The sequence below is a fragment of the Garra rufa genome, chromosome 19 (assembly GCF_049309525.1).
Source record: "Garra rufa chromosome 19, GarRuf1.0, whole genome shotgun sequence".
Classification (NCBI taxonomy): Eukaryota; Metazoa; Chordata; class Actinopteri; order Cypriniformes; family Cyprinidae; genus Garra; species Garra rufa.
Window position 1 is genome coordinate 43,217,894 of NC_133379.1, and position 27,560 is coordinate 43,245,453.

The following is a 27,560-nucleotide window of genomic DNA, read 5'->3' on the forward strand; positions in this document are numbered from 1 at the left end:
ACCTAAATGTACATTTCAGATGATAAAAATTTAATGAATAAAATTGTTATAAATATAACTGAGTATGTTACACCTCACGTGCGAAGCCCGCGAAAGATCCAGAGGCTATATAACGGTGTGTTCACACTGGGCGCAAGCGTCAACGCTTAACGGAAGGCGTGGCTGACGTTTATGGTCATAGCAGCGTCAGCCAATAAAATGCTGCTCTTGAACAAGATGAACGTGATTGGCTGCCGCCTGGCCACTGTATTTGCATAGAGCGATCTGATTGGCTGACGCTGCTATGACCATTAACGTCAGCCACGCTTTCCGTTAAGCGTTGACGCTTGCGCCCCGTGTGAACACACCGTAAGCCGCGGTCAGTTCACGTCATGCGCACAGCCGGACTCCCTTTGATTGAGTGGACATCGCTCCACGGAAGAGCTTTCCTCAGGTAAAGTATTTTTGTGTACGTAAGTGTAAAATAAACGGACTGTTATTTGAATGGACAATATCTAAAACTACTGTTCACATAAACAAGTCTTTCCGTCTTTATTTTTATGGCCCGCTCTTCAGCACAGTTGTTTACCGTTAATGCTGTTTGACGTCATTTGCGCAGATCTGCTAGAATTGAGAAAACCTCACATTCATGTCGGTCAAGGTAACGTTAGTTAAAAAATATATTAATTTTACAATTATCAACAGTAACATTTTCACATTTAAGTTGTGTTGTCTCACAGATTTGAGAGAGCGCGCGACACTGACGCACACACTGAACGCGCATGCGCTCTCGCTCTCTCTCTCTCGATGCGTGTGAGATAGAGCGAGCAAGAGACGGAAAGACTCAAACCAGTGTACAGAGATAATAATAATAATTTTATTTTTTTTTAATAACAAAGAATTACAATATTACTCAACCTTTAGACCTGCATATACAGGGAAGAAAAAAGTTATATACAAGTAAAATAATTAATTTAATAATGAAAATATTATATTTTTTTGTTCTTTTTTATCAGATTGTCATCCGATTGTTGTAAGTGATCAATCTAGTCATTCTGCATCTTGGATTTGCCATGTTCAACACACTGATGAGTAAATAATCAACTATTAAAAATCAATACATTTTAATTTGTACAGATATATACATTGTCTGACTCATTTCTTTGTTTTTGTGTCAGTAGCTGCTGAAACCCAAAGGCTCCAGACCATTGAGCGTCTTTGGCTTTGTGTGGTGAAGGCGCTGGCGGGAATCGACTCTTGAGGAAGGTTGGATCTGTGCTCTTAACTTTTCAACGACAGTCATCACTGGTTTCAAAGTAAGTGTTTTATATATATTTTAAATGTGTTTTAAGAAGGCTTTTGAAAAAAATGTGGCCGGTTTACATAGTAATGAACTGTAATGTTTTTGATGGAGGATTAAACTTTGACATTTTCTTTTCTTTCAGGTTAGGTACCAGCATGATTTGGCAGTGTAAGTTGTGTCACATGACCCTTCAGAAATCATTCTAATATACTTATTTTTTTTTAATGTTAATTAAGTTTCAGCTTTGCTCCACAGCAATAAATTACGCTTTAAAATGTATTTTACAAACAGTTTAAACAGTTATTTTAACATTTGTTGACACTGTTAGTGTTTTTACTGTATTTTTGAGCACATAAATGCAGCCTTGGTGAGCTGAAGAGTCTTCCTTTTGAACATTTACAAATTGTAATGTCTACAAACTAGACAAGTACTGTATGTCATTATGTGAGTAATGTTGTAAATAATGTTTAGTTTCTTACACAGACCAATTGTTTTATTTCATTTCAGAAGACCTCACTACATCGAAAAAGCACAAGTGGACCACCAAGGATGTTAGTGACCAAGGGATCATGGGTCTTTAGTGTTCTACTAAAGAAAGTAAGTTTCTAACTTTTATTTAAGGAACTAGGCTTTTTTTAGGCTTTGAGTTTCTATTATTGGTTCCTGCTTTCTGGGTGTTTAAGTTTAATGTACAATGACAAAATATTAGTTTTATAAAAATGTAGTTTTATAAAATGTTATAAAAAGTAATAGGGATCATGAAAATTGCATGTTATTTTTTATTTATTTAGTACTGACCTGAATATTTCACAAAACAGATGTTTATTTAAATTCCACAGGACTGAATTTATAAAAATGACTCCATTAATATGCAAACAAGAAAAATGTACACATTCAAAACATTCCTGTTCAAAAGTTTACACCTCATGCATTGTGTTGCCTACTATTACAAAAGGTGAAAACATTTACTGACACTTATTTATGAGTCCCTCAATTGTTCTCATTGTTAAATCAATGGATCGCAATTACACATTACAATTACGCATTACATTTGTACTACTTAAAGTTTTCAACACGGCACTTGCTCTCTGCAATCTGACTTTGCAGCAACATGGAACCTTTGCATTATTGACACACTATTGCCCTATTTATTACTGTAAAGTTACTTTGACACAACCTGTTGTGTAAATACCATGATGTTAGACTTGATATTGGTTAGTTGGTTATTACTTTCTGTTTGTATCTCTCTCTTTTTTTTATTCAGGAGGAGTCAGATGAACCAGATCTTGGAGATGTTCCGGGGATAGTTTGCTAGATCTCTTTCACTAGCATGCTATTATTACAGCTTTAAGTGAGAGTGCTTTTGCTCAGACCCCTGTACAACCAGGCCTGGGCTTGGCCAACCGCTTCAAACTGCAACACAGCTGACTTCAGGGATTCTCATCTTTTGAATGGGTGACACTTGTTTGCACAATTACTGTCTGCTCTAATTTTTTGGCATTATATATGCACCCAGCCTTATCACTAACAGCTGTTATTGAATGTAAACATGTAACAAGAAATCATTTTGTAAAGTGTTTGCATTTTGTTATTTTATTGTTGCTGCTGTCTTGTCCTTTTCAGTTTGAAGCCAGATATCCTTGTACACATTGCCTTTACAGGTTTGCCTTGATATAACACATTTACTTGACTCTTGTTAGTGATGAGGCTGGGCAATTTAGGGCAAAAACGCTTTTGTTTTAAAAGGTTAAAAAGACTTGTATTTAATTTATCAAGGTGTATTAAATTACATCTACATTTGATATTTGTTAATGAAAGGCTTTTGCATTTTGAGGTTGTAAAAGTTTTGTGGTATTGTCGAAAATGTTTAAACTCTACAGTGTGTAGAAACTGATTTTCCACAATTAACAATATATTGTTGTATTTTAAATATTAATTTTCACTGTGTTAAATGGCGAAGAAGCGGTTAAGAAAATTCTGCTCAATAAAAGTCATTAAGTTTGAGTTAATTGTACTCAATGTTTTCAGGGTTTTCAGTGTACCCTCACTTGAAAGGTTGAAGGAATACCACAGAGTACTCCAAAAATATAACAATTAAAGGCCACAGGTTTATTACAAGAAATTCCTATTATTACTGCAGAAATATGGCTATATAACACAAGAATATTACAGCAATATTACATACTGTACAACACAGAATCCTGTGGTAAATACTATAGAAATGTTAAAGTAATACCACACATTACCACAAGAATATTACAGGAATATTACATGCTGTACAACAAAATCATGTGGTAAGTACTACAAAAAATGTAAAAGTAATACCACACATTACCACAAGAATATTACAGCAATATTACATACTGTACAACACAGAATCCTGTGGTAAATACTATAGAAATGTTAAAGTAATACCACACATTACCACAAGAATATTACAGGAATATTACATGCGGTACAACAAAATCATGTGGTAAGTACTACAAAAAATGTGAAAATAATACCACACATTACCACAAGAATATTACAGGAATATTACATACTGTACAACAAAATTCTGTGGTAAAATGTCCCAAAAAACAACACAATACTACACAATTACCACACAAATCGTATGTGGTACTTTTGATGTGTTATCATATGGAATACCACAGGACATTTTTGTAAGGGTATTTGTGTATTGAGCCCAGTACCTCAGGCTTCCTCTCCGCGTTCAAGCCTGCCAGCCGCCACGCCAGCCTCAGCTCACAAGATGGCCACCACGTCAGAGTCTGCTCACAAGATGGCCTCCGTTCCTGAGTTCCTAGACAAGATGGCGGTCTCTCCTGAGTCACTGAACAAGATGGAGGTCTCTCCCAAAACCCCAGACAAGATGGAAGCCGCACCAGAGTCTCCGCTGGTTCCGCCCAGCCCTCCAGTGTCCAATACAGTCTGGCTGCAGACATGCACTCTCAGCCGCGCATGCGCACTAAAACACATGCACTCTCAGCCGCGCATGCGCACTAAAACACATGCACTCACAGCCGCGCATGCGCACTAAAACACATGCACTCTCAGCCGCGCATGCGCACTAAAACACATGCACTCTCAGCCGCGCATGCGCACTAAAACACATGCACTCTCAGCCGCGCATGCGCACTAAAACACATGCACTATCAGCCGCGCATGCGTACTAAAACATGCGCACTCTCATGCGCAATTATACGCTCTATCAGCCGCTCATGCGTACTAAAACATGCGCGCACTCTCATGCGCAATTATACGCTCAGGTTAACCCATGCTCTGTTTCCAGTAGGTCAGAGGCGGAAGCACGTCAAAATGCTGTTCATAAAATAATTATTTTCTGTCAAGGTGGACTGGAAAATCCTTTTTTTAAAGAGCAACGTAAAGACTTGTTTCCGGTCATAGCACGGATTTATCTAAAATGCTAGTACAAACACTAATAATAACCATTTAATCTACTCTAATAATGTCAGATTACTTTGCACATGTGCCTGTGCAAAATATGCGCATATTGGCAAAAAATAAAACTTTTTCTTATACACATATTACTCCATCTTAAAAAAAAATATTTGACTTTAGACAATTATATAAAACTTAAACATTATGCAGTAGTCAACATTTGAAGTGGATCAAACAAGTTAAAGTTGTCATGTAAGACAAGAATGAGTATTATTTTGGATTTAGGACAACTTTGATTAAAGGTTTTGATTCACTTAAAGTGTTGACAAATGTATATAAAAATTGTTTTATGAATTATTAAATCTTTGATTAACAGTTTATATTCCTTTATTACAGAATGAGAAATTTATGTGTGTATATAAAGTAAACATTAGAAGTGGATTAAAATCTTTCATCAAATTTATCCTAAAAACAAAACAATACCTGTTCTTGTTTTAGGACAACCTTGATTAACTTTTTTAATCCACTTCAAATGTTGACTTCTGTATATTTAAAATGTTATAAAAGAGTTATTAAACCTTAGATTAAAAGTCTAAGTCTGCTGCTGTCACATTCAAGTGTTAATATGCATCCAAAACACACCAGGAAAACAATTCAACACACAGCTGTTGGTGATTGTTAATTTTAGTAAATAACATGGCATTGAGAAAAATGTAAAGTTGCTGTTGTCAATTTTAATACATCGATAAAATAAAGATTGACTATACTATTATAATATAAAACCATTACAAAAAAAATTGACAACTTTCTTCTTCAATTTTGTGTTCGACTAAAGCTTCTCAGTTTCAAGTTGCCCACCACATGGTCTGCAAATTTATTCATGTCTTGAATAAATTCAAAAACAAATATTAGTGGCTCTACAAGATTATCCTGGATGAACTCTGCACTGAAGAACCGTTCCAAGGCCTCATCAGCTTCTTCATCTTCCATGCCCAATATACGAGGAAACTGAATTGAGCCAAGAAAATCTCCAGAGTTCTCCGTGCACCACTGACTAGCAGTCTTAAGATCCGACATGACACGCACCTAAGAAACAACAACGTAAAAGAGGATATATACAAATATACTGAACAATGGCTGCAATCCCTCTAACAACACCTACTTTTCGTGGAGACTGAACCACCAGCTTTTCTGGTGCAAACTCGAGGGTGAGACTGGTTTCATCTACCTAGAAAACATGAATTTTGAGTTTGAGCCTGTTACCAGATAACTGGCTACAAAGTAATATGTACGAGTTACTTGTACACAAAAAGGCACTTCCTGTTAGTGGGAAAAATACTAAGTTTACCTAGTTTCTTATGAAAACATTTTTAACCTTATAATTTCCCAGTATGTGCTTTTACCTGAGAGATTTCTTCGAACCTCCTTTTTCGCAACCTAAATACAGGCTGCTGATCACCTCTCAGGAAGGCCTTGGACTCCTCAGTATAATGGGCAAACAATTTCCCATGTCTGGAAAATAGTGATTGAACATGTTACATAATTCCTCTCTCTCACGAAAGCTTTATACATTTAAAAGACAAAAAAAAAAAAAAAAAAAAAAAAAATTTACCGTTCCAGTCCGAAATTCTCCATTAACATGACGCACCACCATTTCCTCAGCTCTGCCATGTCCAGCTGCTCAAAACATAAAATGTTAATGCCCTTTGGAAGTTACGCAGTCTCAATGTTATTGAAAACTATAATACTTACAATTGTGTAGTCAAATGGGGCATCCAGAACTATGTACAATGCAGACTATAATTGAAAGACAAGTAGGTATTAGGGGGGGAAAACACAAATTAACCACAAACATATTGTACATCTTACCATCAACATAAATACACCACAGTCATTTCCATATGGTTGTCCTGGAAAACCCTTAAATATAATAAAAGGAGAAAATAAGCACAATTTCATACATAGATTAGATTTAGATAGATGATAGATGACAGATGATAGATTAGATTTAGACAGCCAACCTGTAAGTTAAGTCCTGTTTTTTCAGTCCATGTTTCGGGAATTATCTTATATGCAATGTCCCTGTCAAGAATGCAAAGGACAAATACATTATAATAATTGCTGTCAAAACGCAAGGCTGTACTGTACATGCTTATGTATGCGCAAGGTTATAACTTACAAACATATTTGCAGAAAAACAACCTTCCCGCATTCATCAATATCTACAACAGTGTCTCTCAAATTGGGGTCCGTTTCAGATAGACCAGACATCTATAATCTTTGAAAACTGTTTAATATTCGCTTTAAAACAAAATAGCAAAGAAAACCCCAGTATGAGAAACCTGCTCTAGAAATCCTCACAAAAGAGAGAAACTTTCAAGCTCAAGCAAACAACTGAACTCTCAATTTACAATCAACAGCAGAATCAATATCAACAGCAGGGGTAAAAAACTCAGTTCCTGGAGGGCAAAAGTTCTGCAGTGTTTAGCTTCAAACTTAATTAAACATGTCTGATCTAGCTAATCACATCCTTCTGGCTTATTTGAAAACTACATGGTTTGTGTATTGGAGCAGGGTCAGAACTGAGTTTTGATAGCCTTGATCTACAGAGTTCTCAGACCACAAGCGGAAGCTTACAAATGAAACACCAGAGGTGACAAAAAATAGATCTGTAACACCTACGAAAATCAATTATATAAATTTGAATGTTATGTGTGTGCTGAGTGAGTTACAATTTTTTCCTGTCATCTGTACCTTTAAAATAAAAGAGGGGTCCTGATGCAAAAGGTCTGAGAAACATGCTTTATAATAGAAAGAAAGAACAGCTTATATGCAACATACAAAAAACAAACAAACACAACAACAACAATTGAACAGATTAACTTGAACAGAGAAAGGTCATAAGAACGTGACCATCTCTAAACAGAACCTGCATTTAATGATTTTATCTAAAGACCTCAACAGTGACTTGTATGTCTGGGCACCAAATCCATGTGGTGTCTCAGCACATTTAGAATCTAGATAGATAATCACTCTCTGTGCTGGTTTCAAAACCTGAAAAAATTCATTTTATATCAAATTTATACTGAAACTTAACATGCATTTAAAGTAAATATGACAATGTTTTCATACAATTATCAAAATGCTACACAGTAATCAACATTTGAAGTGGATCAAAACCTTTCATCAAATACCCGTTCTTGTCTTAGGACAGCTTTGATTAACTTTTTTGATCCACTTTAAATGTTGACTACTGTAATCTGTAACTTTCTAAATCATAAGGTTTCATTACGTACACACAGCTGGTAGTGTCCTGGTGTCCACATGGGAATCACCACTGCATCTTTTAAGTGAGCATCATCCTAGAGCAGTGATGAAAGATTCTAAGTCAAAATATATGATATATGAGCATAACTGGGAATGGGAAAGTGCATACTTACAGGTATAGATGACATTGGATCGCATATGTTTGGGGGTAGCCATGTTGGTACAGTATACAGGTCAACAATATGAATGTCCTTTTCCTGCAGAATATTGTGTAGAATAAAAAATAAAATCTGGCTAATCTTAATTTGACTATTAGACAACTTTGATAGATTATAAAGTACCTTTGACTGTGCAATTCTGTCAATCAGTTGAAAACAACCATTTCCAATCTAGAGAAACAGATATTACATGTAAGAGATAATACATGGCTAGCTGTGCATTAAGCGATTTAAAAATGCAAAATGTGGAGGCAAAGAACCACCTGACACAAAGTAATAAAACCATTTGATGCAAAGCTAACCGTGCAACACCTGCAAGCCAATTAGAATTAAGCATTCAGACAGACCACGTAATTAAATTGAGGAAACACTTGTAACAATACATTTAAAAAAAAGATTATCATAAATGTAAAAACAATCAATATCTTACGGTAGACTCCATGTCTCTGTTTAAGCCCAAGGTCCAAAAATCAGCACGGGTCAGGCACGCCTTTGCTGTTCTAACAATCAGCTCATTCCCAGGCCTTTCTATGTCCAGTACGTAGTTGAGCTAATAAATTTGCAATATTTGGAAACCCAAGGTTAAACAAAAACTTAAACTGCAGAATTGTTGTATTGTTCATCTTATGAAACTAACCAGTCCTTTCTGAGCTGAATGATATGATAAAGACCATGATGTTCTGCAGGCAGTAACGTTTTTGCAGTTTGTGACTTCTTCACATTGAGGTCCACACACTTCTGCATATTTTAAGATAAACAAATTTAGAAATAATTAGCAAGAAACAAAAGAATTAAAAGAAAGAAAGAAAAAAAAAGACTCTTTACCAATGTACTCAGCTGCATGTTGTGAATCTTTCAATGCTGACTCATGTTCAGGTTCCAACTCCAAGCCAGAAATTTGCTTGTCAGTGGAATGTGGGGCTAAGAAAGACAGAAGATGACAAAAAAAAAAAAGAGAGAGATATGCACATTTATAAATTAATAGGAGTGATTACAACTAACAGAAATACAGAATAGATACAGACTCAAAATAGCTTGTCCAAAGTCAGATAGGACCACATTTTCAACGCTGTGAGGTATCTGACCACGCTGTAGCTGTCCCTCCAACAGCTTCTGGTTTGCCCATGTGTTTTTGTGGTGGATAATGTTTCGCATAATGAAAATGTGGGTCGAAGGAGCCATATTATTGAGAAAGTAGTTGTTTTTTCTCAGGTCTGAAAGAAATTGCTCTGTAATTTGGCTGTTCAGCCAACCTTGTAGTTCTGGTACCAGACTGATTTTTCTGAGAACATCCTTTGGGTCTTTTGTGTTGGATTCGTGCAATTTGTCATACAAAACATAGTGTTCCGACGATCCAGTGATTGGATGGCATTCTGAGCTTGGATTATTGATCTTCTCAATCAACCAAGGAAGAGATACTTTGAGCTTTCCCTGCTTTGCTTTGTTGATATTCTCAAGTGTTGAGTCTGCCAGTCTTCCTTCATAGGGTTGAAATGGAAGAGACGAGGGTAAGCGTAAATTGGCATGTGTGGCCAAGCCTTGAGCAAAGTCATATATGGTTACATTAGGTAAGTGTTGCCATGACAAAAGCAAGTCCACAAAATCTCTCCGCCCTCAAATTAAACTTCAGACTGTAGACCACACCATGCGGGCACAGGACAACTGACCACCCGCCTGAAAAAGAAAATAAAAATGAAGAGAAAAAGTGAAAATAACCATTTTTAACATTAAACTAGTCAATCTCACCTGATGCCCCCCAGATTTTCTGGAAAATTTTGTCATACGAATGCCTGTTCTGCATCTCTGATCTTAATCTCAATATTAGGTCCATGCGAGACCCTTTGGAGTCCACATTGCAGGCCTTGCACAGCTTTCTGACAACACCAACCTATAATGTAAATTGTTCATGGTCAGAATCATATTGGCTTAAATGAAAAAGTGTTTTAATTTTTCCAAGGTTTTAACCTTCTGTTTCATTAACTCGTCGACAAGACGATCCTCTGACACATTGAGAACTTGAGCGTCGGGTGATGTAACTTTTGCAGAGGCAATTTTTTCATACTCATACTTGAGTAACATGTTACCAATCCTTGTTCTTTCCCCAATCCATGGTGCCCATTTTTCATAACTTGGGTCCACCAAAAATTGATTTTTTGTTCAGCCTGAGGGGAAAAAAAATCAAAGCAAGCATGTATTTTAAAAAAAAAGGCTATGTACCTGCATATATATTTAACTTACTGGGAACAAAACCACGTGCAATCATCTCCAAATCCACTGACTGCCAAAACTCCTCAATGTTTACTTCCCCTTTAAACTCTGATGGTGGCTCTTTCAGGTCACTCACTATATTGAAAAAAGAAATATAATAAACTCCCTTTTCGGTTTTAAAAACATACGTTTGTGTAAAGCAATATGAAATATGTTTTCTGAGTTTGACACAGCAGAAACGTTATTAACAACCCAGCAAAACTGGAATGATTAAAAAAAAAACCTTTCAACTAAATAAAATAAGGTATCAGAATAAAAAAAAAATAAAATAAGCAGCATTCTCTGCTCATAAATGCTGCCGGGCATTTCCGCCATAGGCACTGAAACCATGCTCACTCACTGAAAAGCTGCTGTCTCTCCCAACTGTCAAATACTGCTACAACATGAATGGATGCTTCCTCTAACAGCTTGATTTAAATGAGGTAACGGAGCGGTTTTGTAAGTTATCTCTAAATTTTGTTACACAGACTTAAAAGAAAAAAAATTCACTCTTACCTGCCATGCTGAAAACGCCTTTCTTATGCAGATCCATAATTACCACAGGCGGGTGATAACCACAGTTTACACAAGAATATGTGTAATCAATGTCTGTTAAGGCCTCAAAATGACAGTAAGCATGGAGTACAGTGTCTCGTTTTGGGTATTTCACTCCGCGAAGGCTCTCCAAAGTATCAATAGCCCTGGAGATGGAAACATGACTCTGGAACAGATAAAGATTGAGAGTGGAATGGAGAGTTTATAAATTGCTTACTGAAACCATATTCATTTTTGAATTTCATTTAACACAATTGTGACGGAGCGGTACAATTTGAAAACCAACCTTTTACCAATAAAGAAATCCGACTACGCCACCCTAGAAATTCTAGGGAACAATACTCAAAACCACAAAAATGAAATAAATTAAGCACACAGGTTCGTTTCCCTCATATAAGTGAACAGAAGACGTGGGTGCAGTATAAAAATACAAATTTTATTAATACAAGAATGTTTTAAAATAGACAATAAAATGTCAGAGGAACAGCAGGAGACTACACTTTCAATGGAAGAAAATGAAATTACAAAAGGAATAAATGCGGATAACCCCAAAAATCAACTTTAAATATAAAAAACAAAATAAAAGTAAATACCAGCAGGGCTGAGGCTCCCAACGGCAGGAAACAAAATGGGGTCTGGTTTTACAAGAGCACACTTCCACGCACACACACACCAAGGTGCACTCAGATCACACTACCACACACTCGAAGTGGTACACAGCACGCAATAAAGAAGAACCACCACCATAACGAGGAAGATCCGTTCACCCGTGGGACCCCAGCTCCTGCAATAAACCAAAAATAAATGAATAAACTATAACAAACAATCACAATTAAACATTTAACTCAACATACAATTGAAACAAATGATGACTGTTAAAGCAACTCCAGACAAAAATGAGTAGAAATACTACTAGAAACTGAAAGAAAACGTTTAGAAGAATCAAATAAATTGAAATGAAATTACAAAGCAACTTGGAGGCAGATGTAACTAGTATACAAATCAAGTTGTATTAATAAAGGAAAACTAACATACAAACAAAACAGCATAAACAATATATTTATGTGTATATATATATATATAATAAAATAAAAACAAAAACAAAAACAATTACAACAGTATAAACAAAAGAAAACGGAAAAGTCACAAAAGGAAGAGGAGTTATTCTCTCAAACTGAGATCGTCGTATTCTCCATGCTGACACACAGTCGCACACACAAAGAGGGCACTAAGCACCGTAAAAAAAACCCCCAGACGAACAGTCCCCTTTCATTAACGGTGATGGCGGCGTCTGCACAACAGTACGCACAGGAGGACCGTAGGATTGTAAGAACGTTTGCAGCGCAAAGCAACAGTACATACAATATAAAAAACTAGATGAAACGAGAGAACGAGAGGGAGAATCCTATAAAAAAACAACGAGAAACGTTACTAATCATAATACTTTTCCTACACGAATTATAATTAGATTTAAAACACTTACCGTCAAGGTATCACACCAAACAGAAAATGTACAGGCACAGGTCTATTAATCAGCCCACCGATAGCACAATGGGGTACAGGAAATCATACCTAGTCAGCATGCAGCAGTGTTAACAGCACATCAACGCTAACACAATGAGATTATACAGATGCATATACACATACCTGAGGGGTGAACAGTCACTAAATCCACTAGAGCAGCGCCAAAAACACACCAACGGCCGGACAAAACGACACTATAAATCTACAAAAGAAACGCTTTAAAAGACCAACTAGTTTTAAAAGTACAGCCTGTTACAGCAGAACGCGCTTACCTGTGACCACCGTAAACACGGGCACAAAGGGGAAAATCGGACGTGACGCACCCCGGGCAGCAACCAATCAGACTTTATATTGAGGATACTGATCGCTGATAGGCAAATCCGGCTGTCAGTCACCTAATTTCATTACATTCCACCCCCAGTTTCTGCAACGTCGCCCCGACGGTGATCTAAATGGCAGCCCACCCAAAACTCAGTTCCAAGGCCGAAACAGGGTACCAACTGTACTTCCAATTATGCTAGACACTGAACCAGCACCTACTGCTCGAGGGAGGTGGTGCATGTTAGAGTGGTGACCTGCAGTTCTCCTCCCAGTTCTTCTCACTACACTCTCAACAACCTCCAATGAATTGGGAGGCAATGCAACTGGCAGCAAGCCCACTTCCACCTCAGGACCATCTGTTACTCTACAGGCTTCTACAGATAGCGCACCACCAGATGTCTGAGGGACAGAAGAAACAACAGCATCCTGTGGCCGCAACCTACCTCTATCTTGTGGTGTCTCTGGCACCAGGACAAACAAATCCTCCTCATCATGCTCCTCTTCTAGAGGTTGCAGAGACTCAATGACCAAAGGGTCAGGCAACTCAGGAGGTGGATCCTGGCCAATCAAAGCCTTCAGCAGAGATCGGTGCACATGCTTTACTTTACCCAAGTCTGTGGTGGGTGCGATGGTGTAAACCGGCCCACTCTCCTTAGGCGCCCTCAAGACCTGGTACACCACTGAGCTCCACAGGTCCTGGATTTTGTGTCTACCCCTCACGCTATACTCGCGGAGGTATACCAGCTGACCCTCCTTCAGTGGTGCTTCCTTTACCTGCAGGTCATGCCGGGCCTTTCGCCTATCGGCTGCGGCACCCAACCGTTCACGGGCACCCTCGAAAGCAACTTGCAACCGACCCTGCTGCTCCAGAATCCACCTATGAACACTGCCAGCCAATGGCTCTTGAACCCTGCCCAACAGGAAATCAACAGGAAGTCTGGGCTCCTGCCCAAACATTAAAAAATGCGGAGATTCCCCAGTTGACTGATGAGGGGTAGTGTTATAGGCGAACAGTGCCTGGGGGAGACAGAACGGCCAATCACCCTTTTTAGCAAGCGGCAAAGTGCGCAACAAGTCATGCAACGTCCTATTGAAGCGTTCGCATTGACCGTTTCCGGCCGGGTGATATGGGGTGGTCCGTGACTTCTCGACTCCATACAAACTGCAAAGTTGCTGGATGAGAGTGGATTCGAAATTACGGCCTTGGTCAGAGTGGATACGACCTGGCACGCCAAATTTACAAAACCACTCTACCACCAGAACCTGAGCTACAGTCTCTGCCCGTTGGTCTCTAGTGGGTACTGCCAAGGTGTATTTTGTAAAAATATCAGTCATGACCAACACGTTCTCATGCCCGGACCTTGAGGGCTCTAGCACAGTGAAGTCCAATGCCAAAATTTCATTAGGACGGGCAGCCAACAAGTGTCCCATAAAACTACGAGGGGCAGTGGGGACACCTTTAGCACACTGGCACCGCTCGCACTCCTGGCACCAGCGGGCAATATCGGCGGACATCCCAGACCAGTAGCATCGCTGCCGCACGAGCTGGGATGTACGCTCCACCCCCTGGTGCCCATGCTGTTGGTGAAGCTGGGTCAGAACTTCGTGTTTCATGACTGCTGGCAATAACACCTGGAAGACCTCCTCGCCACCGTCTGGGCGAAACACACGCCGATAGAGCACCCCATCAGTCTCAACCAGGCGGTCCCACTGCCGAAGCAGAATAACTGCCGACTTTGAGAGTTTCTTACGCTCTTCAGGAGTTGGGGGCAGCTTGCGCCTCCAAAACACCAACAACTCTCCTATAACAGGGTCTGCTATCTGCTGAGCACCCATGTCACTAATAGAGGAACAAGGAAATGATGTAACACTATTTACCTGGGCCACCTGTCCAACTCTAGCAGCTTGCTGTAATGCCACAGGAACAGCCACACCTGGACACAGCTCTTGCACTTCTCCTGTACCCAAAAAGTTGTGTCGTGACAAGGCATCAGCATTCCGATTGCTTTTCCCTGACCTATATTTGATCTCAAAGTCGAACGCTGCTACTTGGGCAGCCCAACGCTGCTCCATGGCACCCAATTTTGCGGAAGTCAGGTAGCTAAGGGGGTTGTTATCAGTAAATACCACACATTTATGGCCCAGCAAGTACTCCCTAAATTTTTCAGTCATGGCCCACTTGAGCGCTAAAAACTCCAGTTTCATAGAACTGTAGTTAGATGTGTTGCGCTCAGTGGGCCTAAGACTGCGACTGCCATATGCTATTGGGCGCACCTTACCTTGCTGCTCCTGTGAAAGGACTGCCCCTAGTCCCCCATGACTGGCATCTACCTCTAAGATAAACGGTAGTGAGAAGTCAGCATAGGCAAGCACTGGGGCTGTGGTCAATTTACCCCTCAACCCCTCAAAGCCACACTGACATTCCGCAGACCAGGCTTCAGCAAACTCCTGAGCACTGCGCTTTAAGTGTTTTGGGTTTGCCAGCTGAGCCACCAACCTGTGAAGAGGGGCAGCCAACTTGGCAAACCCCTCCACAAAGCGCCGGTAGTAGCTAGCAAACCCCAAAAAGGAGCGCAACTCTGAAACATTAGTAGGCTGAGGCCACTGTGCAACTGCCTCTACTTTACCTGGGTCAGTAGAAACACCCTCGGAAGAGATGACATGCCCCAAATAGTGGACTTCCTTTTGAAAGAAGGCACACTTAGACAGTTTGGCCTTCAGGCCTTCTCGCTGCAAGCGGCTCAAGACAACCTCCATCCGAGCAAGGTGTTGGTCTATTGAGGAGGAAAAGACAATGATATCGTCAAGATATAAGAGGAGGGACTGGCACTGCTGGTCCCCAAACAACCGTTCCATCAAACGTTGGAAAGTGCTTGGGGCGTTGCATAACCCAAACGGCATTCTGTTCCACTCAAATAGGCCAAATGGGGTGCAGAAAGCAGTCTTGGGTTTGTCCCCCTCAGCTACAGGCACTTGGTTGTACCCGCTGGCCAGGTCCATGGTAGAAAACCAACGGGCCCCAGCCAGCGAATCCAAAGTCTCCTCAATACGTGGTAAAGGGAACGCATCCTTCCTAGTTTTTGAATTTAAGCGACGGTAGTCTACACACATTCGTAGACTACCGTCCTTCTTTTTGACCAACACAATGGGTGAAGCATAAGGACTGCAGCTCTCTCTTATTACCTGGGTTTCTAATAACTGATTGATATGTGCCTTTACCACCTCATACTCTGACGGAGGAATGCGCCTGAACCGCTGCCTGACAGGGATGTCATCCAACAAGGGGATATCGTGGGATATCAGGTTTGTGCATCCCAAATCCCCTTCGTGTGTGGAGAAAACGGGTAAATATTTCACCAACAATGCTCTAACCTTACCCTGTTCTTCTTCTGACAACACTGATAGATCTAACCCGGCTATCTGTTCCTGTACCGTAGGAGAAACCTGCACAACCTGTGCACTCACCTTAGCTGTGACGGTCTTAACTTCTGCAACTTCTGGGGGTAAACTAACCACATCGACCTGGTTCACAGTGCCAATAATAGTGCTAGCATACAACACCACGTCCCTGGTACCAACATTTATTATTGGCACGTAGACGGTACCACTGTCCACCCTCAGAAGAGCGGAGGAGGCCAACAAACCTGCCGGTAGACCAGAAGTAGGTGGTTCAAACAATACAGTACCACTCGAATATTGCGTAGAGCAGGTTGCAGCAACAAACTTCATGGTGCCACCCGTGATGCGACACGCCCGACGTCCACGCACTTTGACTCGCCCCCCACCACCCACAGCTGGCTGAGCGTCAACCTGGTGGCAATGTTGTAATGCCTGAAAAACAAAACTAGGGGCCTGTGACACCACTGGTAAATCGAAAAGAGCTGTACCATGTTGGCCAAAGAGCTCCCGGTAGCAGCGGCTAAGGATGTTCATACCTAACACCCCAGGAACTTGTGCACACATACCACCAGGAGGATCTCTGACAATTAACACGCCACAGCCTACAACTACTCGCCCACAGAGCTCCACGTCCAATTCCAAATAGCCAACATAGGGAATTGCAAGGCCGTTTGCAGCTTGAAGCTGTAGCCAATTACACGATCTAAGCTGCTCCTGACCCCACGACCCAAAATTTGTCATGAAGCAACTCTCTGTTATGGTGGACACCATTGAACCAGTGTCCACCAGGCAAGGTACCCGAACCCCACCCATAGATACAACGAGCTGTGGACAAGACGACATAAAACGTGACATAAAATCGATACCAGTGACATTGGAGCCTATCCTTTTCCCAACCAAGTTGCGGCCCTGCAACTCAGTGGGAACTAGTTTTCCGACGGCTGCATGGATGATGACTGCTCACCCCTCATTAAAGCCGAATTTACACGGGCCGGCGGTGGGCGGACAGGCATCCGCTCCCCGTCGCAATCTCTAGCAAAATGGCCAGGTTTCTGACACCTTCTGCAAATTAAATTAGCCCTAGATGATCGCGGATGTAACTGGGGATTTTGAAGCTGAGCCATACTTTGAGTTAACTGATTTAATTGTTGCTGCTGCTTCCGAAGCATGTCCCGAAGCTCACTCATTTCTGACATTGCTGAACCACCACTGCTACTACTACTATTAATGCGTTGATGTCCCTGTACCCCATATTGAATTCCATAAGCGGATGGAACAGACTGACTTCGACCACGTACCCCCCCAGGCATACCCTCTCTTTCCCAACGAAGGGCTTCGCTTCGAACATCAAATAATGTGACAGTAGGCTGACGACGCACTAACTGCTTCAGTTCACGTCGAAGAGCACAATCATTAACGTATTCGACAAACTGGTCTCTTATCAAAATTTCGCCATTAGGGATGCCATGAGGTGATTGATTTTTAACTTTTTCCAGAAGACTCATCAGGGCCAAAGAAAACTCCACCAAAGTTTCCCCATCCTGTTGTCTTCTGGAAAAGAACGACTCTTGAAGCGCTACATAAGACTTTGTACACCCATATAATTCACGCAACACTCGAATAATTTGTTTCGGATCCTCCCTCTCGTTCACTGACCGATAACGAATTTCTTCCTTCGCCTCTCCCTCCAGATGATCAACCAAGAAAAATGCCTGATCAGCTGTAGACAGACGACGGAGCCGCATACAAGCCTGAGCCTCCTCCACCCACTCGTCGATGCCAATGCCCGACCGACCACTAAACTTTGGACACTTACGATCTCGAGGAACAAAAACAAACCGCTCCGCTGCCGATGTATCAGCACCAACGAGTGGGGGATCTGCAACTGCAGGAATAGAAACATTAGATGGGCCCGGCTGTGCAACGGTCACTTGCTCTTGTCTCAGTCGTTCGTTATCCGACTTTAATTGAGCTACCAAATCTCTTAACTCACGCATTTCATCCTCCATAATTGCAAATGCACTAGCACTTACCACAAAATGTAAACTGAATTTAACTCGCGCCGGTGCACCACAGAAAGGGAAAGCTGCTGTCTGGTTCCTAACAAAAAGACACAAAAGAAAAAGAACAGAACAAATACTCAAATGAAAACAAAACCCACGTCTCTGCACTAAATAAGAGGGAACCCTGCCGACTACGCCAAAATGTGACGGAGCGGTACAATTTGAAAACCAACCTTTTACCAATAAAGAAATCCGACTACGCCACCCTAGAAATTCTAGGGAACAATACTCAAAACCACAAAAATGAAATAAATTAAGCACACAGGTTCGTTTCCCTCATATAAGTGAACAGAAGACGTGGGTGCAGTATAAAAATACAAATTTTATTAATACAAGAATGTTTTAAAATAGACAATAAAATGTCAGAGGAACAGCAGGAGACTACACTTTCAATGGAAGAAAATGAAATTACAAAAGGAATAAATGCGGATAACCCCAAAAATCAACTTTAAATATAAAAAACAAAATAAAAGTAAATACCAGCAGGGCTGAGGCTCCCAACGGCAGGAAACAAAATGGGGTCTGGTTTTACAAGAGCACACTTCCACGCACACACACACCAAGGTGCACTCAGATCACACTACCACACACTCGAAGTGGTACACAGCACGCAATAAAGAAGAACCACCACCATAACGAGGAAGATCCGTTCACCCGTGGGACCCCAGCTCCTGCAATAAACCAAAAATAAATGAATAAACTATAACAAACAATCACAATTAAACATTTAACTCAACATACAATTGAAACAAATGATGACTGTTAAAGCAACTCCAGACAAAAATGAGTAGAAATACTACTAGAAACTGAAAGAAAACGTTTAGAAGAATCAAATAAATTGAAATGAAATTACAAAGCAACTTGGAGGCAGATGTAACTAGTATACAAATCAAGTTGTATTAATAAAGGAAAACTAACATACAAACAAAACAGCATAAACAATATATTTATGTGTATATATATATATAATAAAATAAAAACAAAAACAAAAACAATTACAACAGTATAAACAAAAGAAAACGGAAAAGTCACAAAAGGAAGAGGAGTTATTCTCTCAAACTGAGATCGTCGTATTCTCCATGCTGACACACAGTCGCACACACAAAGAGGGCACTAAGCACCGTAAAAAAAAAACCCAGACGAACAGTCCCCTTTCATTAACGGTGATGGCGGCGTCTGCACAACAGTACGCACAGGAGGACCGTAGGATTGTAAGAACGTTTGCAGCGCAAAGCAACAGTACATACAATATAAAAAACTAGATGAAACGAGAGAACGAGAGGGAGAATCCTATAAAAAAACAACGAGAAACGTTACTAATCATAATACTTTTCCTACACGAATTATAATTAGATTTAAAACACTTACCGTCAAGGTATCACACCAAACAGAAAATGTACAGGCACAGGTCTATTAATCAGCCCACCGATAGCACAATGGGGTACAGGAAATCATACCTAGTCAGCATGCAGCAGTCAACACATCAACGCTAACACAATGATCAGCCCACCGATAGCACAATGGGGTACAGGAAATCATACCTAGTCAGCATGCAGCAGTCAACACATCAACGCTAACACAATGAGATTATACAGATGCATATACACATACCTGAGGGGTGAACAGTCACTAAATCCACTAGAGCAGCGCCAAAAACACACCAACGGCCGGACAAAACGACACTATAAATCTACAAAAGAAACGCTTTAAAAGACCAACTAGTTTTAAAAGTACAGCCTGTTACAGCAGAACGCGCTTACCTGTGACCACCGTAAACACGGGCACAAAGGGGAAAATCGGACGTGACGCACCCCGGGCAGCAACCAATCAGACTTTATATTGAGGATACTGATCGCTGATAGGCAAATCCGGCTGTCAGTCACCTAATTTCATTACACAATGATACAAACAAACCTGTAAACTTTGTCTAAGATATAGACAAAGTTCAAGACTCAGAAGAATGTGGTCATTAAAATTGTGAACCCCATCGCGCCATTCCTGGTATCTGTAGATCATGCGACACCCTGAGCATCTTAAATTAAACTGAGACTGCTACAAATGGGCAAATATTAAATAACAGTTGTATACGTCAAGCACATGTCTGTAATTCTCAAATAATTATATTCTCATTTATATAAAATTACCATTAATGACTCCAGTCATGGTGACAATCTTGACATTCCTTGTTATTAATACCGGCGTTTCAAGTGCTGTATTTCCATCACACATCATACAGCTTAGGGTTGTCACGATACCATAAAAATGACTTACGATACTATACTAGCTGAAGTATCACGATACCAAGTAGTATCACGATACCATGCAGTATTCTGTTAATTTAAAATTCAAATCTACAAAATGAATAAAAAAATTCATTAATAAAAAGATGTAAATGAAAACAGGCAAGATTTTTCTCTGAATACTTCACTAATGTGAATAAATGACTGGCTATTGTTATCCATGAAATCATGTCAACAAAAGTCATCTGAGCACTGCACAGAAGCTTCATAGAGTGACATTTAGATATGGTATTTATGCATTTAGACTGTACTTATAATTGCATAAATAATGTTATAAGATAAATGTTTTAAATACAAAACTCTGAATATAGAAATATGTTGGAAAAGAATGGAACATGACGGGAAACTTAAAACCGCCAGCAGATGGCAGCAGTGTTCATGATTGAATCACTGAGTTGTTCAAACGATTCTTTCAAAACGGCTGAATCATTCAGGGGTGAATCAAATGACTTGTTTTTATGAATGGCTTAGTGAATCAGTGATTCGCCCAAACTAACGCGAATTCAGATTCGAACACAGAAACGAAACTAAAACATCTTGCTCGTGTCTTATTGCTGAACTGTCACGGGCATTTTTGCTGCCATATCTTAAAATTTCCAAGTTATATATATATATATATATATATAATGATTGATAAGAACCAAGGTCAAAACCACTATGTTAATTAATGGAATTGCATTCGTGATCGCAAAGATGCTTCCAGAAACAAATTAATACACATGTTCTAAAAGTTGGCAAATGAATAAAAATACGAAAATTCTGTCTAGTAAAATATTTTGATGTTTAATAATTGATTCTTGGGCTGATATTTTTTAAATAACATTAGACAGTAGTCTGAATCAGACCCTCTCTTCTGAAACTGCAGCGTGAACAAGGACGTGCGCGTGCAGCTTCTCATTTCAAACTGAACTGAAGCATGGTGAAACACTGAATAGCATATAAAGCCTATACACTGCTTGTACTACACAAAGCACAGCAGAAAGACATTTTGGCAGTCAACTTGTAATGTTTCTGCTGGCGTGCATGAACGTTTTAAACAGTGTTCCTACCGTGCATAAAACATATCTTATGGTGCTACCGTTTGGACGATACTACCGTTTCAAAAATGCAATGGCACCGCGGGTATTTGTAAGCTTTAGTATCGCGATACTACCGTAGTACCGGTATACCGTGCAACCCTAATACAGCTACTCTCCACAGGAAGAAAACTTGATGGAAACACAGGTGATGTTTTTGGTTGGGCTACTTCTTGTAAAGGAGCAGATGGAATTTTCTTTTTGGAGTAAATATACTTCACAGTACGGTGCAGGTCAAACTGGGGAGCACAGGTGAGGTCTTCTGAGAGCTGTGGAACTGTGGAGTCAATTGCTTTAGATTGTTTCTCTGACGCAAACAACTGTTTATTAGTTTGAAACAAGTGCCATTTAGCAATGTTTTTTGTGAGGGCAGGACATCCGGGGCTTTGCACATGGGCAATGCCAAGTTCCTGCAGTTGAATTGTACGTGCACAATAACTCTTTCAAGACGGCTGTAGTGATGGATCATAGGCTCATGTATAGACAGAGTGATTTGCGTATGAGAGTTACCTAAAGCAACTAACACTGAAAACTGGACATGTGCTGTCTGTGCTCCTTTCTGTCCCTTCAGACAGACTGCCTTCTTGGCTTCTCCAAAGAATTTGAGCTTGATCATCTCATCAAGAAGACTTGGATCCAAGTGCTCCTCAAAAACCATGTCATAACAATAGTCCAGTGAACGCAGGTGTTCACATAGACTAAAAGTGTGTCCGCTCCTGTAAGCAAGCTGCTGGTATTGCCAGCATTCCTGTAGCTCGCACCTTACTTGATGATGTTTGCCCCAAGTCTTTTTTTGAACATGCACTGGCACAGAAACACCATGGCCACTCCTTTGAGCAGCTGACACTCCATTTGATATGTCAATGCACACACTAGACAGATGTGACTGCATCGTTATATCTTTTGAGTGGTCAGTGTGCTTCCGTTGAATGTGCATGTTCAGGTTTTTCTTTAGTATAACCACTGAACAGTGCGGGCATTTACTTTTATGATTTTTAGAGGCAGTAAATGAAGACCGTGAAGGTGTAGGTTTACACAGATCTAGTGCAGGTGTGGATTTACAAGAAGTTGATACAGATGCTGGCACAGGTAAGGACGTGCATGGAGCCGATGCAGGTGCTGGCACAGGTGTGGACATGTATGGAGCCGATACAGATGCTGGTACAGGTGTGGACATGTATGGAGCCAATGCAGATGCTGGCACAGGTAAGGACGTGCATGGAGCCGATGCAGATGCTGGCACAGGTGTGGAGATGTATGGAGCCGATGCAGATGCTGGTACAGGTGTGGACATGTATGGAGCCGATGCAGATGCTGGCACAGGTAAGGACGTGCATGGAGCCGATGCAGGTGCTGGCACAGGTGTGGACATGTATGGAGCCGATGCAGATGCTGGCACAGGTGTGGACATGTATGGAGCCGATGCAGATGCTGGTACAGGTGTGGACATGTATGGAGCCGATGCAGATGCTGGCACAGGTGTGGACATGTATGGAGCCGATGCAGATGCTGGCACAGGCAAGGACGTGCATGGAGCCGATGCAGGTGCTGGCACAGGTGTGGACATGTATGGAGCCGATGCAGATGCTGGCACAGGTAAGGACGTGCATGGAGCCGATGCAGGTGCTGGCACAGGTGTGGACATGTATGGAGCCGATACAGATGCTGGTACAGGTGTGGACATGTATGGAGCCGATGCAGATGCTGGCACAGGTAAGGACGTGCATGGAGCCGATGCAGGTGCTGGCACAGGTGTGGAGATGTATGGAGCCGATACAGATGCTGGTACAGGTGTGGACATGTATGGAGCCGATGCAGATGCTGGCACAGGTAAGGACGTGCATGGAGCCGATGCAGATGCTGGCACAGGTGTGGAGATGTATGGAGCCGATGCAGATGCTGGCACAGGTGTGGACATGTATGGAGCCGATACAGATGCTGGTACAGGTGTGGACATGTATGGAGCCGATGCAGATGCTGGCACAGGTAAGGACGTGCATGGAGCCGATGCAGGTGCTGGCACAGGTGTGGACATGTATGGAGCCGATGCAGATGCTGGCACAGGTAAGGACGTGCATGGAGCCGATACAGATGCTGGTACAGGTGTGGACATGTATGGAGCCGATACAGATGCTGGTACAGGTGTGGACATGTATGGAGCCGATGCAGATGCTGGCACAGGTGTGGAGATGTATGGAGCCGATGCAGATGCTGGCACAGGTGTGGACGTGGATGGAGCCGATGCAGATGCTGGCACAGGTGTGGACATGTATGGAGCCGATGCAGATGCTGGCACAGGTAAGGACGTGGATGGAGCCGATGCAGATGCTGGCACAGGTGTGGACATGTATGGAGCCGATGCAGATGCTGGCACAGGTAAGGACGTGCATGGAGCCGATACAGATGCTGGTACAGGTGTGGACATGTATGGAGCCGATACAGATGCTGGTACAGGTGTGGACATGTATGGAGCCGATGCAGATGCTGGCACAGGTGTGGACATGTATGGAGCCGATGCAGATGCTGGCACAGGTGTGGACGTGCATGGAGCCGATGCAGGTGCTGGCACAGGTGTGGACATGTATGGAGCCGATGCAGATGCTGGCACAGGTAAGGACGTGCATGGAGCCGATGCAGATGCTGGCACAGGTAAGGACGTGCATGGAGCCGATGCAGGTGCTGGCACAGGTGTGGACATGTATGGAGCCGATACAGATGCTGGTACAGGTGTGGACATGTATGGAGCCGATGCAGATGCTGGCACAGGCAAGGACGTGCATGGAGCCGATGCAGGTGCTGGCACAGGTGTGGACATGTATGGAGCCGGTGCAGATGCTGGCACAGGTAAGGGCGTGCATGGAGCCGGTGCCAGTGCAGATGCAGATAATAAGGATTGTGGAGCAGTTGTAATAACAGATGACATTGAAGAGACTGGGCATGAAGGAAATTGAGGTTGTACATATGATGATAAGCACTTGTGCAGGTGTGTCTCCATTGCATTTCTCCTAAGAAGAAGAGTTTTACTGCAAGTAGGGCAATGGTAATGCGCCTCTGTTCTGCAGGCCAAATGGCATCTGCATAATCTTTTACCTAGAAATTAAAAAGAATGAAAAAAAAAACTTTTAAAGAAAGAAAGAATTTATTCTTTTTTGACAAAGAATAAATACCCCTAACATACAACTTTAAAGTACCGTAAGTATATGAAAGACCATTCATGACATTTCAAACTTAAGAGAGTTTTGAATGAGTTTGATAGTGTGTGCGAGAGTTTGATAGTGCATGTGTAATTTAGTTTTAAGTGCATGTGAGTGAAAGTCTGAGTGTGTGTGTGTGTGTGTGTGTGTGTGTGTGTGTGTGTGTGTGTGTGTGTGTGTGTGTGTGTGTGTGTGTGTGTGTGTGTGAGTGAGAATAACAGTGTGATAGTGCGTGTGTGTGTGTGTGTACCTGGTATTCATCACGTTTTGGGGACCAAATGTCCCCACAAGGATAGGAATACCAGTAGATTTTGACCTTGTGGGGACATTTCTCAGGTCCCCATGAGGAAACAGGCTTATAAATCATGCACAATGAGTTTTTTTTTTTGATTAAGTAAAAGTGTGCACAATCTCCTGTGAGGGCTAGGTTTAGGTGTAGGGTAGGTGTAGGGTGATAGAAAGTACGGTTTGGACACAGGGTGGCCGCGGATCCTTAAAAAGTCTTAAAAAGTCTTAAAAAGTCTTAAATTCCGTTGTCCTAAAATAAGGCCTTTAAATGTCTTAATTTGTCTTAAATCTAAATCCAAGGGTCTTAAATTTTTTACACTTTGAAAAGGAAAAGTTTATCGTTTTGAGGAGAATCTCCTGCGCACGTTCTAAATCTGTTCTGTTGCTAGACACGCGCTTGCTTGACAACGCCTCAGTGTTGCCAGATTTAGCGGGTTTCCGCCCAACTACACGCATTTGATTTGCAGATTAACTGTTAAGTTTAACCATCATAGAGTAAAAGTTTATAATTAGCACATGTTTTTACGTTGCCGCACACACCTGACGCGAGCACGCGCAGAGAGAGAGAGAGAGAGAGAGAGAGAGAGAGAGAGAGGCGCGCGGCGCGATTCACACAGATTGATTCCTCTTTAACTGCTATTTGAACGGAAACGTACATACCAAGTCATGTCTTAATACCCGTTTTGGTATTCTGTTTAACAGTCGTTTATGTCTTCAGTGAACCGAAACAGCTGAGAAAGAGATGCGTGCATTTGGCCTTAAAGAGACAGCGTCCTATAAATACCTGCAGTGAGAAACACTAGTTATTTTACAATTAATTATTAAATTTCCCCTCCTGAATACTAGTGTTATTGATTTTATTACTAACTTTATGTTGTATTCATTTACACTTGTCATTTGTGTAATTGTTCTTGTTTTGTTACTGAACTTTAGTTCAGATAGTAGTTTTTGCTGTGGATGAGAAGTAGCCTACCTAAAGTAAGCATTCAGTAATTAGGAAAAAACAAACTTTTTTTTTTTTCTGATCCGAAAAATGATCCGATCCATGACTCAAAATCCGTGTTTGTTACACTGTTACATTGGCTTCAAAGTGTGTGAGAGCCTTGACTTTGCCATGGAATAGAAAATAATTTCTTCTTCTGGAATAGTGTTTTCTGTTGAATATTCCCAAGAATAATCAGTTAAATAAAATAATAATTTAAAATATCTTCATAGTTTTGTGCTAGACTTTTGCGGGACTTTCAATTTGGTCTTAAATTTTGTTTGAAAATGGTATTAAAAAGTCTTAAAATGTCTTAAATTTAACTTGGTCAAACCTGTAGACACCCTGGGACAGTATAAAAACCATTACGCCTATGGAATGTCCCCATAAAACATGTAAACCCAACATGTGTGTGTGTGTGTGTGTGTGTGTGTGTGTGTGTGTGTGTGTGTGTGTGTGTGTGTGTGTGTGTGTGTGTGTGTGTGTGTGTATGAATGACAGTGTGATAGTGCGTGTGCGTATGACAGTGTGATAGTGTGTGTGTGTGTGTGTGTGTGTGTGTGTGTGTGTGTGTGTGTGTGTGTGTGTGTGTGAGTGTGTCGTGATCCTGGCTCTGTCGGGGGTTTATCTGTCTGTGTGTTTGTTTTTGTTGTCAACACTCCACGTGCGTTGTCTACGTCACTCTCTCCGCCCCGTGTCTCCCCTTCAGCTGATTGTTATCTCTCATTATCCACTTACTCACCTGCTTCTCATGCTGTTTAATTATTCTCCCCCTATTTATTCTCCTCTTCCTGTCTGTCCTGTGTCAGTCCGTTTGATCTAGTCCTGTCTTGTCTACCGCACGCTCTCTGCTATTCTTTGGTGTTTTATTTTTTCGTCTTGCTCACAGATCCCGCTGGCGTTCACTCTCCTCTGCTTCCTGAGAGCAGCCCCACTCTTCGTGCAGTCATTCTTCAGCGAGCATCTCGGAGATCGCCTTTGCTCTACGCTCTCACTGCGCGATTGCGCAACGCCGGGTCGAGCCGTTTTCCCCGTGCTTCTCCATCTATGAGTTTCCTCGCGCTGTTTGAGATCGTCCTCCGAGGAATTCCCTATCAGATTTCAACGCCGGATCAAGCGCCCCTCCCGTTGTGGGTTTGAACTGTTTTGTTTTTTTATTTTTTAAGGATCTGCGCTACTCTTTTTTTGGACTGCCTTTTCCCTGATTTAGTCTGCCTTCCTGCCTTGCATTTTTATTTTTATTTTTTGCTTTGCTATTTTTCCCCAGCCTTCTTAAGGCAGTTAGCTGGGAGGTTATTTTAGTTGTTTCAGACTATCATCCTTTTTCTAATAAAGATCATTTTTTCCCCGCTATTGAGTCCCCTTGTCCTCCATGACAGAACGGACTGAACCACCTACGGACTCAGCGGGGTCAGATCGCCTTCGGGCAGTGCTTCATCAGC

The 27,560-nt window shown here is 41.4% G+C and overlaps 1 pseudogene; it reads right to left on the reverse strand.

Annotated features, from left to right (window-relative positions):
• Positions 1–5,497: 5,497 nt before the first annotated feature.
• Positions 5,498–22,312, reverse strand: LOC141292135 (uncharacterized; annotated as a pseudogene).
• Between the last annotated feature and the right edge of the window lie 5,248 nt (positions 22,313–27,560).